This window comes from Jaculus jaculus, chromosome 5, assembly GCF_020740685.1.
Source record: "Jaculus jaculus isolate mJacJac1 chromosome 5, mJacJac1.mat.Y.cur, whole genome shotgun sequence".
Taxonomy (NCBI): domain Eukaryota; kingdom Metazoa; phylum Chordata; class Mammalia; order Rodentia; family Dipodidae; genus Jaculus; species Jaculus jaculus.
Genome location: NC_059106.1, coordinates 59,899,302 through 59,914,821, shown reverse-complemented (window position 1 = coordinate 59,914,821; position 15,520 = coordinate 59,899,302). Strand labels below are relative to the sequence as shown.

The window sequence follows — 15,520 nt, the reverse complement described above, 5'->3', positions numbered from 1 at the left end:
CAAAGGAAATGCCTCTGTAATCTATGACTTGAAGTAATTGCTTGACAGAAATGGATCTATACTTTTTATTTATTTATTTTTGGTTTATCAGGGTGGCCTCAAACTTGCAATAATACACCTACCTCTGCCTACCAAGTGCAGGGATTAAGGGTGTGCACCACCATGCCCAGTTCTTTTTATTTATTTTTAATTTCTATTTTGTATTTAATCTATCTTTTTTGTTTTGTTTAGTTTTGTTTCCATATAGATAGGGCTCTAACTCAGGCTGACCTGGAAATCACTCTGTAGTCTCAGGCTGGCTTTGAAACAGGGCTCCTCCTACCTCTCTGCCTCCCAAGTAAGTGCTGGGATTAAAGGTGTGTGCCACCATGCCCGGCTCTATTCAACCTATTTTTTTTTGTTTTGTTTTGTTTTTCGAGGTAGGGTCTCACTCTAGCCCAGGCTGACCTGGAACTCACTATGGAGTCTCAGGGTGGCCTCAAACTCATGGCGATCCCCCTACCTCTGCCTCCCGAGTGCTGGGATTAAAGGTGTGCGCCACCACACCAGCTCTATTCAATCTTTTTTAAAAAATACTTTATTTATTTATTTGTAGGTAAGCAGAGAAATATAGAATATGGCCGCACCAGGACCTCAAGCCATAGCAAGGAAACTCCAGATCTATGTGCCCCTTTATGCATCTGGCTTACATGCATACTGGAAAATTGAACCTGGGTCATTAGGCTCTGGAGACAAGCACCTTAACTGCTGACCCACATCTCCAGTCCTCATCTATCTTTTTAACTTTTTGTTTTGTTTTTTTCGAGACAGGGTCTTGATCTAGCATGTACTATCAGGCTGGGCTGGAACTCACAGCAATCCTCTGCCACCCAAGTGCTGGCATTAAAGGCATGCGCCACCACACCCAGCATATATTTTTATTTTTATTTTCTTTGGTTTTTATGAGGTAGGGATTCACAGTAGTGCTGGCTGATCTAGAATTCACTATGTAGTCTCAGGGTAGCCTTGGACTCACAGCTCTCCTCATACCTCTGCCTCCTGAGTGCTGGGATTAAAGGCATGTGCCACCACACCTGGCTTTTTTTTATTTAGCTTTTTTGAAGCAGGGCTTCATTCTAGCCCTGGATGACCTAGAACTCAATCTGTAGGCCAGACTGGCCTCAAACTAACCAACCCTCCTACCTCAGCTTCCCAAGTGCTAAGATTAAAGGTACTCACCATGCCTAGCAGGCTAAAGATCTATACTTTTAGGCAGAGTAATCACAAACTAAGACAGAAATGGTTTATAAAAAATAAATAAATAAATAAATAAATAAATAGAAATGGTTTATGACATAAATGTTTGTTTCCAGTGTGCCAGTGAAATACAACAACTTGCTGGGCCTGATAGTACAGGCCTGTAATCCCAGATGCTCAGCAGGTTGCAACAGGACAACCACAAGTTCAAGGCCAGGCTGGACTACATGTGAGCTGAAGTGTAGCCTGGGCAACTTTGTGAGAATCTCTCTCAAAACTAAAAACCAAAAAATAAAGAGGGCTAGAAATATAACTCAGTTGTAGAATACTTGTCTGTTGTGTATATTTAATCCAAGGACTGAAAGAAAGGATGGGCTGGAGAGATGGCTTAGCAGTTAAGGCACTTGCCTGCAAAGCCTAAGGACCAGTACTCACGTAAGTCAGATGTGCATGGTGGCGCAGGTATCTGGAGTTCATTTGCAGTGGCTACAAAGGTCCCAGCATGCCCATTCTCTCTGTCTCTCTTTCAAATAAATAAATTTTAAAAATATATTTTTAAAAAAAAAAAAGAAAGAGGGCTGGCTTAGTGGTTAAGGTGTTTGCCTGCAAAACCAAAGGACCCAGGTTTGATTCCCCAGGACCCACGCTAGCCAGATGCATAAGGGGGCACTCACATCTGGAGTTCATTTGCAGTGGCTGGAGGCCTGGCATGCCCATTCTCTCTCTCTCTCCCTCCCTCCGTTTTTCTCTATCAAATAAATAAAAATAAAATACTTTTTAAAAAAGAAATAAAATGGGCTGGAGTGATAGCTTAGGGATTGAGGTGCTTGCTTGCAAAGCCTAGGGACCTAAGTTCAATTCTCCAGGTCCCACAAGGTGGCACATGCATCTGGAGTTTGTTTGCAGTGACTAGAGGCCCTGGTGCACCCATTCTCTCTCTCTCTCTCCCTCTGTCTCAAATAACTAAAAATGATTTTTTTTTAAGGAAGAAAATGGTTAGAGGGATGGCTTAGTGGCTAAGGCATGTGCCTGCAAAGCCAAAGGACCCAAGTTCGATTCCCCAGGACCCACATAAGTTAGATGCACAAGGGGCACATGCGTCTGGAGTTCATTTGCAGTGGCTACAGGCCCTATTGTGCTCATTCTGTCTGTCTCTCTTCTATCTCTCTGCTTGCACATGACTAAATAAAATTAAAAAAAAAACAAAAAATTAAGGAAGGAAGGAAGGAAAGAAGGGAAAGGGGGAGGGGGAAGGGAGGGAGTAAGGAAGGGAAGGAAAGAAGGAAGGACAGACGGGTATAGGCGGAGCACATCTTTAACCTCAGCACTGTGAGGCAGAGGTAGGAGGATTACTGTGAGTTCGAGGCCACCCTGAGACTACTTAGTAAATTCCAGGTCAGCTTGTGCTACAGCAATACCCTACCTTGAAAAACCAAAACTGAAGGATGGGAGGGAAAAACAGCAACTTACTCTGGGCACAGTGGCTCATGCTTGTAATCCTAGCACCCAGAAGACTGAAGTAGGAGGATAACAGGCAACAGGGTGAATCCCGAGCCTACATGGGCCACATAGTAAAATCCTGTCTCAATCCAACTCCAGACACGTGCGGCCCCTTGTACACATGTGCGACCTTGTGCTTGCATGACTGTGCACAGACGGCTTACAGGGGACCTGGAGAGTCGAATATGAGTCCTCAGGCTTCAGAGGCAAGAGCCTTAACTGCTAAGCCAACCTCTGCAGCCCTCGAGTCTGTTTTAAAAAATCTAGGAATTTGGGGCTAGAGAGATGGCTTAGCAGTTAAGGTGTTTGCCTACAAAGCCAAAGGACCCAGGTTCGATTCTCCAGGACCCACATAAACCAGATGCACAAGGTGGCATATGCATGTGGAGTTCATCTGCAGTGGCTGGAGGCCCTTGCGTTCCCATTCTCTCTTTCCCTCTCTCTGCCTCATTCTCTCTCTCTCAAAGAAATAAAAAAAAATAAAAGTTTTTTAAAAAAATCTAGAGCCAGGTGTGACAGCACAAGCCTTTAATCCTAGCACTCAAGAGGTAAAGGTAGAAGGATCACCGCGAGTTCGAAGCCACCCTGGGACATAGTGAATTTCAGCATGGGCTAAAGTGAAACCCTACCTTGGGAAAAAAAAAAAGATCTAGGCATTATATTCAGCAGCAAAAATTCAATTCCAGCCAGGCATGGTGGTGCAAATTTTTAATCCCAGTACTCGGGAGGCAGAACTGTAGGAGGAATGCTGAGAGTTAGAGGCCAGCCTGAGATTACCTAGTGATTACAGGTCAGCCTGGGCTTGAGTGAGACCATATCTGGAAAACCAGGGTCCCCCCCCCCCAAAACAAATTCAATTCCAAAGGTGTGATGGCACAACCTTAAATCCTAGCACTGTGGAAGCTCAGGTAGGAGAATCATTGTGAGTTTCATGTCAGACTAGGGCTACAAAGTGAGTTCCAGGTCAGTGCTCCATAAAAACCTTCTAAAGATACAAATACAAGGAAGAATGTGTCAGAACTCAAAACTGGAAATGGTTTTAAGTAGTTCATTCACCATAAGGAGCACAGTAGTCACCCAAGGTTCTAAAGTACAGAGAGCTCTGTGAAGTCCACTGTACATCCCTGTGCCCTAGGTGGGGATGGCATAAGGTCTGAGTCAGAAGATATCTCAGAATAGCTTGCTTTCTCTTCTTTCTTTCCTTCTTTCCTTCTTTCCTTCTTTCTTTCTTTCTTTCTCTCTTTCTCTCTTTCTTTTTCTTTTCTTTTTTGGAGGTCAAGTCTCACTCTAGCTCAGGCTAACCTGGAATTCAATCTCAGGATGGCCTTGAACTCATGGTGATCCTCCTTCCAATTAAAGGCGTGCGCCACCATGCCTGGCTTCAGAATAGCTTTCTTATCCAAACTGTTTCATACTTTGTTTTAAGAGGAACACTTGCCGGGTGCATGCCTTTAATCCTAGCACTCAGGAGGCAGAGGTAGGAGGATTGCCATGAGTTTGAGGACACCCTGAAACTATAGTTAATAAACTATAGTTGATTCCAGGTCAGTGTGGACCAGAGAGAGACCCTACCTCGAAAAACCAAAATAATAATAATAATTCATAAATAAATAAAAGGAACACTTTAATCCCAGCTCTTGGGAGGCAAAGGTAGGAGGATCACTGTGAGTTCGAGGCCACCCTGAGACTACACAGTGAATTATATCCAGATCAGCCTGGGCTAGCGAGACACTACCTTGAAAACTAAAAATAAATAAATAAAAATAAAGGAACACTTAAGTGGCACTTTACTCTGATCATGCAGCCCATCCTTACAAGAGATGAGAAAGCTGCAGCCACTCTGTTAGACTTCAAGACTCATGGACTTTAGAACAAAACTTTGTTTAAAGTTTGCTTTACCACCATACTATCCCAAGGAGTTTAAGAAAATCAGAAAACTTTAGGGGAAAACTGTCATATTAGGCTGTGAAGGCATCAATCATAAAACCCCCACACCTCTTTTGTTACAAGTCCTAGTAATACACTTACAGTACAGAGCGAGCCAGAGAGTCCCCAAGGAAACCCAACCCAGTGGACTGGCAAGGGGGCATCCCACGGCAGCTTTCAGAAAGAAGGGGCCCTGCTGGTTTGCACGTCGATCTCCTATTTCCCCATTTCCTATTTATCCTTTGAAGTGGGTACTAATATCCCACTCCCAAGTCGAGGCCCTTTGTACCAGGGCGCTACAGTCGCTGATGCAAACACCTTGGCAAAGTTCACTTTGGTGCCAGGATGAGCCACAGACGGTCTCTCTCTCTCTCTCTCTCTCTCTCTCTCACACACACACACACACACACACACACACACACACACACACGAGTGTTGGGAAAATGGAGAAAAAACACATACGAAGAAAGAAGAGATCAGGTCATTGCCCTCTCGAAACTTCCACCTGCCCTCTGCTTCCTGAGTGAGCCCGGTGCCAGATCAGATGTCAAAAACTCCGCAAAAAAAAAAAAAAAAAAGTCCCGTGATAGGACGTCTTCCACCCCTCCCCGGGATACCGAAGCCTTGCCCCTTACCTCCCCGGCCGACCCTGGCTCGGCCCGCACCCCGCCCCTGGCCCACTCTGCCCTTCCGCCCCAGCAAGGCCTGCCCCCTTTCGGAACACCCCGGAGTCCCGAGGCGGGCAAGCTCTGCACCCCCCCAGCCCAAGCCGGCAGTACGGGAGCGTGCGGCCCGGGTGCTGGGGGCGGGGGGAGCCCGCAGGAGCTGGTCTCCCCCGCCGCGGTGTGTGCGGAAGGAAAGGGGGCGGCGACCACCCGTACCTGTCAGGTCTCTTCCCGGGACCAACAGCAGCGTAACTTCAGGAGCCCATGTCCGTCCGGATGGGGTGGGAGGGGAGCCCGGCCCCTCTCCCGGGAGCAGGGGCGCGCGGATCCCGGGGAGGGGGCTGGGGACCCGGGAGCAGCACTTAGTCTCTTCCCATGCTCCCCCCGCCCGGCGCCTGGCCGGGGCCGGACAGCGCCTCCGCCGGCCCCTGCGCACCGCCTCACACCCGCGCTCACACACACTCACACTCACTCACACTCCCTCGCGCGCCCGCTTGCTCGCACACGCACTCCCCTCCCTCCTCCTCCTCCTCCTCCTCCTCTGTTTATCTCCTCCAGCTGTCTGGGGACCCAGGAGAAACCCAGCACTGCGCCTGCGCCACGCAGTCTCCGTGCACGTCCCCACACCCCGGCCTCGCAGTCCAGAGGCTGAGCTACGGACACCGCGCCCGGCACCTTCCAGAATAGCGAGCCCGGGGCCCCAGTTCTCCCCCCACTCGCCGCGCCTTCCACCCCGCGCGCCCGGTCAACGTCTGCTGCCGGCGGTGCCCACTAACCTGCTAGCGGGTGGGAGCCCCCCTCGCCTTTCCGGGGCCAATCCGCTTCGCCGCTCACGGGACCGGCAGCCAGTGGGCGGGCGGGAAAGCCGGACTAAGCCCTAGAGCACTATGGGAATAGTAGTTTTCTTTTTACCGCCCCGGAGCTATCGCTGCGTGGGTTTATACCTTCCCCTCCCCCCCCCGTTGCCATTAGTTACCGGGACGCACCTCCCATCCCACCACCCGGTACAATGCTCTCCAGCACAGCTTCTGGGACCCGCCCACACACACTCGCCTAGAGTCCAGCACAGCCCCACCCACCCACCCAAGAGCTCCTCAAGACTACCTCTGAGCCTCCAAATTAGATTGGGGCTCCTTATACTAGGTACCCAACCCAGGGCCCTTAAGAGCCAAGCCTCAGCCTACTTCTTAGCTCTGGGTGGGGGCCTCTAAACTAGGACATTCTGCGATGCAATCTTCCAGGGCCTGAAGAAGTGGCCTGGAGGAGTCACTGCGCACACTCTAGGTACTTCGCAGGCCAATGCCTCTATGAATGCCCTGTGCAGCCACAGGTCTGTCTGATAATCTTATTTTAAAAAGTTCCGAAGGCGAAAAAGGAAGGCGCTATGGCTAACTTCAAGGGCCTTTTAAGACAGCAAACACACTGTCATCACCTCCTGTAAAGGGAAATGTCACTTAGGGTGACACAGAGCGCCAGTGTCAGATGATAATGCATTTTCACTGTATTGAGTATGGTCCCTTAGATAAGTACAGAAGAGAGTAAAAAGCAAAAATGTTAAAGTGTAACCAGCCCAGAGTTACATAGCTGATAACTAAGCAAGTCTGGGAATCAAACCAGGACCCACCCACCCCCAAAAGGACACCATATACACATTTAGCACTGGGTGCTTTGTGCCATGTTTATCAATCCATGAGTTTCTTTTTCTCCAATCCTGTTCACTTGTGTGAATTAATTTGTAAGCTCCCAAATAATTTTTTTCCATTGGGTGAAGAACCTCTTCTTGTGATTTTTGCCAACAAAATCTTCCATGCCTTCCCCTAAAAATGTTGTGGGTCACTGGGTTAGCAGGGCATAGTGGTGCACACACTTTAATCCCAGCACTTAGGAAGATGAAGTAGGATCGCTGTGAGATCAGGGCCAGCCTGGACTACAAATGTCTTCCAAGTCCACCTGGGCTACAGTGAGACCTTGCCTCCAAAAAGGGAAGAAAAAAAAAAACACACACACACACAACACAAGAGGGCAGTTAAGGCACTTGTCTATAAAGTCAAAGGACCCAGGTTTGAGTCTCCAGGACCCACATATAGCCATATGGTGGCACATGCACCTGGAGTTTTCAGTGACTGGAGGCACCCATTCTCTCTTCTGCCCTCTCTCTATCTGCCTCTCCCCCCCCATATACACATACATAATAAATAAATAAACAAAAACTTTAAAAAATATGTAGCCCAAGCTGACCTGGAATCCACTAAGTAGTCTCAGGAGGGCCTCAAAACTCACAGTGATCCTCCTACCTCTGCCTCCCCAGTGCTGTTATTAAAGGCATGTACCACCACACCCAGCTAAATTAAATACTATTTGTTTATGTATTTGAGAGAAAAACAGAGGAACATGGGTTCACAAAGACTCCTACCCCTCCAAAACACTGCAGAGAGAATGAGAAACAGATAGAGAAAGAGAATGGATGCATCAGGGCCTCCAGCCACTGCAAAGGAACTCTAGAGGTGTGTGCCACCTTGGGCATCTGGGAATCAAGCCTGGGTCCTTAGGCTTTGCAGACAAGTGTCTTAATTACTAAGCCCACATTTTCTTTTAAAGAGACTAGAAGATGTGGCTTATTCCTGTCTCTTTTCCCTATCTCTCTCTGCTTGCAAATAAACAAATAAATATGACTTCTTTTCTTGGTTATAGTATCTATATTTTTATGGTTCTAGGTATGGAATACAGGATTGTGTACAAGCTAGTCAAGCACTTCACCACTGAGCTGTGTCCTCGACCCTATTATTTTTCTGAATGTTTCCAATTGCTTCTAATTAAACATTTAATTTTTAATTTTTTTAATTGAATGATAAGAAAAATCCTCCTTAGCATAGGCATTAGGTCTAACTCAAATTTCTGTGGTTTAGGACTGAGGACGCAGCTCAATGGTAGAACATTTGCCTAGCACAGGAAAAATGTGCCAGGTATTGTGGCACAGGCCTTTGATTTCAGCACTAGGGAAGCAGAAGTAGGAGGATCACTTTGAGTTTTAGGCTGCTTGGGACATTGCAGTAAGTTCCAGATCATTCTGAGCTAGAATGAGACCCTAACTGGAAAAAAAAAAAAAAAAGAAAGAAAAATCTGTAACCTGTATCATAAATGAAGTTTAGAATTTAGAAGATAAGTTAGGTTCTACCACCTTTGGGACTTCTAATTACAAAGCCTTGTAGGAGTAAATAAGTCACCATGAGTAAAACTTGAGGGCTGGAGAGATGGCTTAGTGGTTAAATGCTTGCCTGTGAAGCCTAAGGACCCTGGTTCGAGGCTCAATTCCCCAGAATCCACATTAGCCAGATGCACAAGGGGGCGCACTCCTCTGGAGGCCCTGATGGCGTATTCTCTCTCTATCTGCCTTTCTTTCTCTGTCTGTGGCTCGGAAATAAAGTAAACAAAACAATTTTTTTTTTTAAGTTGAGATCCTTAAGGTTAATCTTTGCATTTGGCCAAGAAGAAAACTGTGGCCTAGCACAATATCATAATTCACCTAAAGCCACACTAAGAGCCTTACGCTACAGTCCTGCTGTCTGTGGGGAGGAGCTCATCTTATCACTGTACCCGTGTTCAGCCTCATTCCTGCACTAGGAATCATTCGCCTTTTTCCATTAATCTTACAAATCTTCATTCTGGCCTGGGGGTGTAGCTCAGTGGTAGAGTGCTTGCCTAGGTAGCATGAGGCCCTGAGTTCAATCCCCAATACTACCAACAAAAAATCCAAACCAAAACAAAAAAACCACCAGTAAGACAAAACTGCATTCCCTCTTGAAAACCTTACTGAGCTATGCAGAAAGAATTTACCAGTCTTATCCCCCACACTTCAGTCTGGATCTTTTTTGGGATCGGGTGGGGTAGGATGACAGTGTCCTAGTTATATAGCCAAAGTTGGTCTGGACCTCACTATTTAGCATGGGCAGGCCTCAAATTTGCAACAATACTCTAGCCTCAGCCAGCCAAATGTTGGGATTACAGGTGTGCATCACCACTCCTGGCTATTAGTTACTTTTTATCTAAAATGCAAAAACTGGGGGTAGCTTAGTGGTTAATGGCACTTGTTTGCAAAGCCTCATGCCTCAGTACCTGTATCAATCCAAGTGCACAAAGAGGCCCATGCATCTGGAATTCATTTAGAGTGGCAAGAAACCCTGGTATATCCATCCCCTCTATCCCCTTTACTCTCTCTTTCAAATAATAATAATAATAAAAGTGCTAGAGGAAAATTTGCTTATGGAGCCAGGAGTGGTGGTGCACACCTTTAATCCAGCACTCAGGAGGCAGAGGTAGGAGGGTCACCGTGTATTCGAGGCCACCCTGAGACTACATAGTGAAGTCCAGGTCAGCCTGAGCTAGAGTGAGATCTTACCTCCCCCCCCGCAAAAAAAACAAAGCTTAGTGGTTGAGGCACTTGCCTCTGAAGCCTAAGGACCAGGTTCAATTCCCTAGGACTCACATAAGTCAGATGCACAAGGTGGCGCATGTCTGGAGTTCATGTGCAGTAGCTGTATGCCCTGGCACGCCCATTATCTCTCCCTCCTCTGTTCTCTCTTTCTCAAATAAATAAATATCATATATATGTGTATGTATGTGTGTATATATATATTGCCAGGTATCATGGCACATGCTGTTAATCCCTGTACTCAGGAGTCAAAGGTAGAAGGACCACCATGAGTTTGAGGCCACCTGAGACTATATAGTGAATTCCAGGTCAGCCTGGGCTACAGTGAGACCCTACCTTGAAAAAAAAAAAGTGGATAACTAACTTCTCTGAGCCTCTCATCTCTTCTATAAAAAGAGAAGTTTTAGGGGTAGTCATGAGCCCTAGGGGTATAACGTCTGCTGCTGTCTGGCTAAATGTATATATGTGCTTATCAAACTTCTCTTAATGTTCATACCCTTATATTAATGCTACTCTCAGTTTTGGTAGAGAATCTTCGCTTTTCACATGGCAGTGACCTTGGGATGACTCAGAAGGCATCATGGTGCTGGAAAGAAATGACCGCAGTGCTCAGCACTGCAATATCTCTATCACACCTTCCAAGGCTGAGGGCCTATTGCAGAAGAGGTGGTGGAAAGAATGTAAGAGCCAAAGGAAGGGTAGTACTCCTTACAATGTGCTCCCCGCAGACACAAAATGGCCTGGATATCCATGACCTCACAGTGCCCAACACTACCTACATAAGACCATCATAAGAAGAGAAAAAGATCATGACATCAAAATAAAAGAGAGCCAGTAAGTTAAAAAGGAGACATAAAGGGTAGAGAAAGGAAGGGAGGAGGATACTTAATAGGTTGACATTGTATATATGTAATTACAATGATTATAATGGGGAGGTAATATGATGGAGAATGGAATTTCAAATGGGAAAGCGTGGGGGTGGGGAGGGAGGGAATTACCATGGGATATATTTTATAATCATGGAAAATGTTAATAAAATTTTAAAAATGAATAAATAAATAAATAAATAAAAATAAAAATAAGAAAAAAAAATAAAAGAGAGACTGATTGTAAGCCAGGCGTGGTGGCGCACGCCTTTAATCCCAACACTCGGGAGGCAGAGGTAGGAGGATCGCCATGAGTTCGAGGCCACCCTGAGACTCCACAGTGAATTCCAGGTCAGCCTGAGCCAGAGTGAGACCCTACCTTGAAAAACAAAACAAAACAAAACAACAAAAGAAAGAGAGACTGATTGAGATGGGGAGAGGATATGATGGAGAATGGAGTTTCAAAGGGGAAAGTGGGGGGAGGGAGGGTATTACCATGAGATGTTTTTTATAATCATGGAAGTTGTTAATAAAAATTTGAAAAAAAAAATTTTTTTTAAGTGAGTTTTGCCTGGCATGGTGATGCACGCCTTTAACCCCAGCACTCTGGAGACAGAAGTAGGAGGGGCATCACTATGAGTTTGAGGATAAACTGAGACTATATAGTGAATTCCACATCAGCGTGAGCTAGAGGGAGACCCTATCTTGAAGAAAAAAGAAATTAGAGGGGCTAAAGAGATAACTTAGCAGTTAAGGCATTTGCCTGCAAAGCCAAAAGACACAGGTTCAATGCCCCAGGACACATGTAAACCAGATGCACAAGGGGGCAGACACATCTGGAGTTTGTTTGCAATGGCTGGAGACCTGGAGCGCCCATTCTCTCTCTCTCCCTGCCTATTTCTGTATCTTTCTCTCAAATAAATTAAAAAACAAAACAAAACAGTCTTAAGGCAGTCACAGTGAGCATGCCCTATAGTGCCAACACTTGAAAAGCTGAGGCAAAACTACTACGAGTTTAAGACCAGGCTGGATTCACAGCAAGACCCTGTCTTGGGAACTTCAGGGTAAAAAGGCAGCAGAGTAGCCACACCAGAGCAGCCTAGGGAGGGAAATAAGCAGAAAAACAGCAAAACACACTCTTCTACCAAAAAGTGTAAGTGTGTAAGTTATTACTGACCACAGCAGAGAAGCAAGAGTGACTGAGATCTTCCGGAAAGGAGGAAACTGGCCAGAATCCAGCCAAGGTGCCAGCAGCCGTGGTCTGTGTACCTGCCCGCCCGGCCAGCACAGAGCCGTAGGAGCAAAAATGAGGTGAAGGGGTTTTCCACTCATATCAGCCTCCTCACAAAGTCAAGAAACCTGAAGGCAAAGACGGCAGGAACCACCTGAGCGGCTACTGAGGGAGAACACAAACAGGACCAGCTGAGCGGCTCCAGGAGAACTGCAGGCATTTCCCACTCCCCCACCCGCCAACCACCAGTGCTGCGGGAACCACTGGAGAGCTCATTCACCCCCAACTGCAGGTCATCCAGCACAGCTGATCAGAACACCAGAGCGACACTGCGACAGAGAGAGACTGAGGTGGGCACTCAGCCTTGCTGAGGTTGAGAGCCATCCCGAAAGGTAACGGCCTACTTTCACAAAGGCAGGTACGTAGGCCTGCCCTGGAAATGCCAATTTCTCTTTCCACGTCAGGGAAGGGTATGAGTTACATATCCTTGGTTGGATTTTCCATTCTCAAGTAAGCTGTATTTTAGTGTTGACTATTTTCCCCTTTGATGTTCCCTGATACATAGGACTTTTGTCTTTTTTTCTGGGAACAGGGTCTGATTTGGCCCCAGGCTGACCTGGAACCCATTTTAGACCAGAAATCTCAACCTCCTAGTTGACAGGATTAAGAGTTTGAGGTAACACACACTAAGGGACGTTGGCTTTATTAGATTATCTGTTTGTTTTAATCCCCACTAATGCATAACTACTCTATGCTGGTTTAAATTGAATATGTATATTGCTCAGTTGAATTTTAGAGTTTTTCTGTAAATTGCTCCACCCAGTCTAATAGAATACTTGACTAGCAGGCAAACACCACCAAGGGTAACTTCTGCTGTTTTCTTTTTCTTTTGTGTTTTTTATAGTTTTTGTTTATTTCTATTTATTTGAGAGGGACAGACAGACAGAGAAAGAGGCAGAGAGACAGAGAGAGAATGAGCACGCAATGGCTTCCAGCTACTACAAACAAACTCCAGATGCGTGCGCCCTCTTGTGCATCTGGCTAACAGGGGTCCTAACAGGGAATTGAGGCTCAAACCTGGATCCTTAGGCTACACAGGCAAACGCTTCACTACAAAGCCATCTCTCTCCAGCTCTTGTTTTTTGTTTTTCAAGATAGGGTTTCACTCTAGCCCAGGCTGACCTAGAATTTACTATGCAGTCTCAGGGTGGCCTTGAACTCATGGTGATCCTCCTACCTCTGCCTCCCCAGAGATTAAAGGTTTAAAGGCATGCACCACCACACCCAGCTTCTGCTGTTTTCTTGGAGGTCAAGAGCTACACTTGGCACCTTAAACTTCTACCCTGAAGATATATAAACTCAGATTTATATGGCTAAGAACCCTACAGATAATCAGAATACCCAAGCATTAAATTAACTCAAGATGCAAAAATCTCTACATTATAAGAAACACAAAAAATCAAGACAATACAATCCCATCAAAAACTATAAATCCACCAGAAATGATTCTCAATGAGACTGCTTTATTTGAAATGCCTGACAATTTCAAAGAAATGATTTTCTCTATATTCAAAGAAGGAATCAAAGAAGAAAACAAATGCCTGAAAGAGAACAAAGGAAACCAACTTAATGAAATAAAGGAAGTCAACACAAGACACGAGTAAAGAAATAGAAATAATAAAAAAATACCAATCAGGCCATGCATGATGGCGCACACCTCTAATCCCAGCACTCAGGCGGCAGAGGTAGGAAGATTGCCATGAGTTTGAGGTCACCCTGAGACTACATAGTGAAATCCAGGTCAGCCTGAGCTAGAATGAAACCCTATCTTGAACGCCCCCTGCTGAAAAAGAAAAGAAAAAAAAAAAAATACCAAACAGAAATATTGGAAATGAAAAACAGAGTGAGTCAAATATAAAAATCTGTAGAAAGTCTCACCAGTAGAATGGATCAGGAATATCTAAACTAAAAGACCAAATGGCAGATCTAATACACTCCAACAAAGAGAAAGACAAAGCTAATAGGAAAGCATGAATGGGAATTTCAAGACTTTCAGGACACTATGAAGAGATCAAACAAAAGAATTCAGGACATAGTAGATAAAGAATTTCATTCTAAAGGCATAGCAGGCATTTTCAACAAAATCATGAAGAAAACCTCCCCAAAACAGGGAATGTGATGCCAATGCAGATACAGGAAGCCTTTAGAACATGAAACATTAAAAAACTTAGAAAGAACCTCTACACCATCATATTATCGTTAAACTATAAAATACACAAACCAAAGAAAATATATTGAAACCAAGTCATATACAAAGGCAAGCCCATCAGGATAACAGCAGATCACTCAATACAAATTTCCAAAGCCAGAAGGGCTTGGAATGATGTATTCCAAGTTCTGAAAGATAACAACTGCCAAGCAAGATTACTTTATCCTGCAAAGCTATCTATCCAAACTGATGGAGAAATAAGAACATTCCACAACAAAAACAGGCTAAAGGAATATATGAGCACTAAGCCAGCTATGCAAAAAATACTTGAAAGGATCCTCTAAGTGGAAGAGAAAGAAAAACACACATATAAGGAACCAGGAAAAAATAAACCATACTCAAATCATAGTTAATACAAGACGGTAAAGATAAAACCAGAACTACAAAACAAGAATGTTGAGAATAACTACATATCATTCAATAATAACTCTTAATATTAACAGTGTCAATGACCCAACCAAAAGCCACAGGTTTGCAGATTGGGTTAAAAAACAGGATCCTGGCCAGCCATAGTGGCACACGCCTTTAATCACAGCCCTCAGTAGGCAGATGTAGGAGGATCACCGTGAGTTCGAGGCTACCCTTAGACTACATAGTGAATTTCACATTAGCCTGGGCTAGAGTGAGACCCTACCTCAAAAAAAAAAAAAAAAAAAAAAAAAAGAGTGCTCGCTTCGGCAGCACATATACTAAAATTGGAACGATACAGAGAAGATTAGCATGGCCCCTGCGCAAGGATGACACGCAAATTCGTGAAGCGTTCCATTTTTTTTTTTTTTTTAAAAAAAGAGCCAGGCATGGTGGTGCGTGCCTTTCATCCCAGCACTCCCGGGGCAGAGGTAGAAGGATCACTGTGAGTTCAAGGCCACTCTGAGATTATATAGTGAATTTCAGGTCAGCCTGAACTAGAATGAGACCCTACCTTGAAAAAAAAAAAAAAACAGGATCCTGAGCTGGGCATGGTGGCATCATACACCTTTAATCCCAGAACTTGGGAAGCAGAGGCAGGAGAATTGATCAGTGTGAGCTCAAGGCCTCCCTGAGACTACATAGTGAGTTCCAGGTCAGCCTGGGCTAGAGCGAGACTCTACCTCAAGAAATAAAATGAAAATAAACAGGATCCTTCTATTTGTTGCTTCCAGAAACTCACCTTTCCATAAAAGATGGGCACAGTCTTAGGGTGAAAGTTTCGAAAATGATGTTTCAAGCAAATGGGCCTAGAAAACAAGCAGGTGTCGCTATCCTAATATCTGATAGGGTATACCAACATCTCAAACCAACATCAACTAGGAAAGATAAAGAAGGTCACTTTATATTGATTAAAGGAACACTCCAATAGAAGGACATTATAATCCTAAACATATATGCACCTAACAAGGGGACTCCCAATTTCATTAA

General features: G+C 45.1%; 1 protein-coding gene and 1 non-coding gene across 4 annotated transcripts in view; one reads left to right on the top strand and one right to left on the bottom strand.

Moving 5' to 3' along the window:
* Positions 1–6,150, bottom strand: part of Wdtc1 (WD and tetratricopeptide repeats 1) — a 62,080-nt gene extending 55,930 nt beyond the window's left edge. Inside the window, exon 1 of one of the 3 annotated variants that reach the window (XM_045149946.1) lies at positions 6,104–6,150. The gene's annotated coding sequence lies outside the window, so the exon portion shown is untranslated. Of the gene's footprint in view, positions 1–5,543; positions 5,766–6,103 lie in introns of those variants that run through there. The other 2 variants (XM_004671228.2, XM_004671227.2) reach the window with 2 other exon arrangements.
* An 8,637-nt stretch (positions 6,151–14,787) lies between these two features.
* Positions 14,788–14,894, top strand: LOC123461054. Its single transcript, XR_006637372.1, has one exon. It is a non-coding gene; the product is annotated as a U6 spliceosomal RNA (small nuclear RNA).
* Positions 14,895–15,520: the final 626 nt, after the last annotated feature.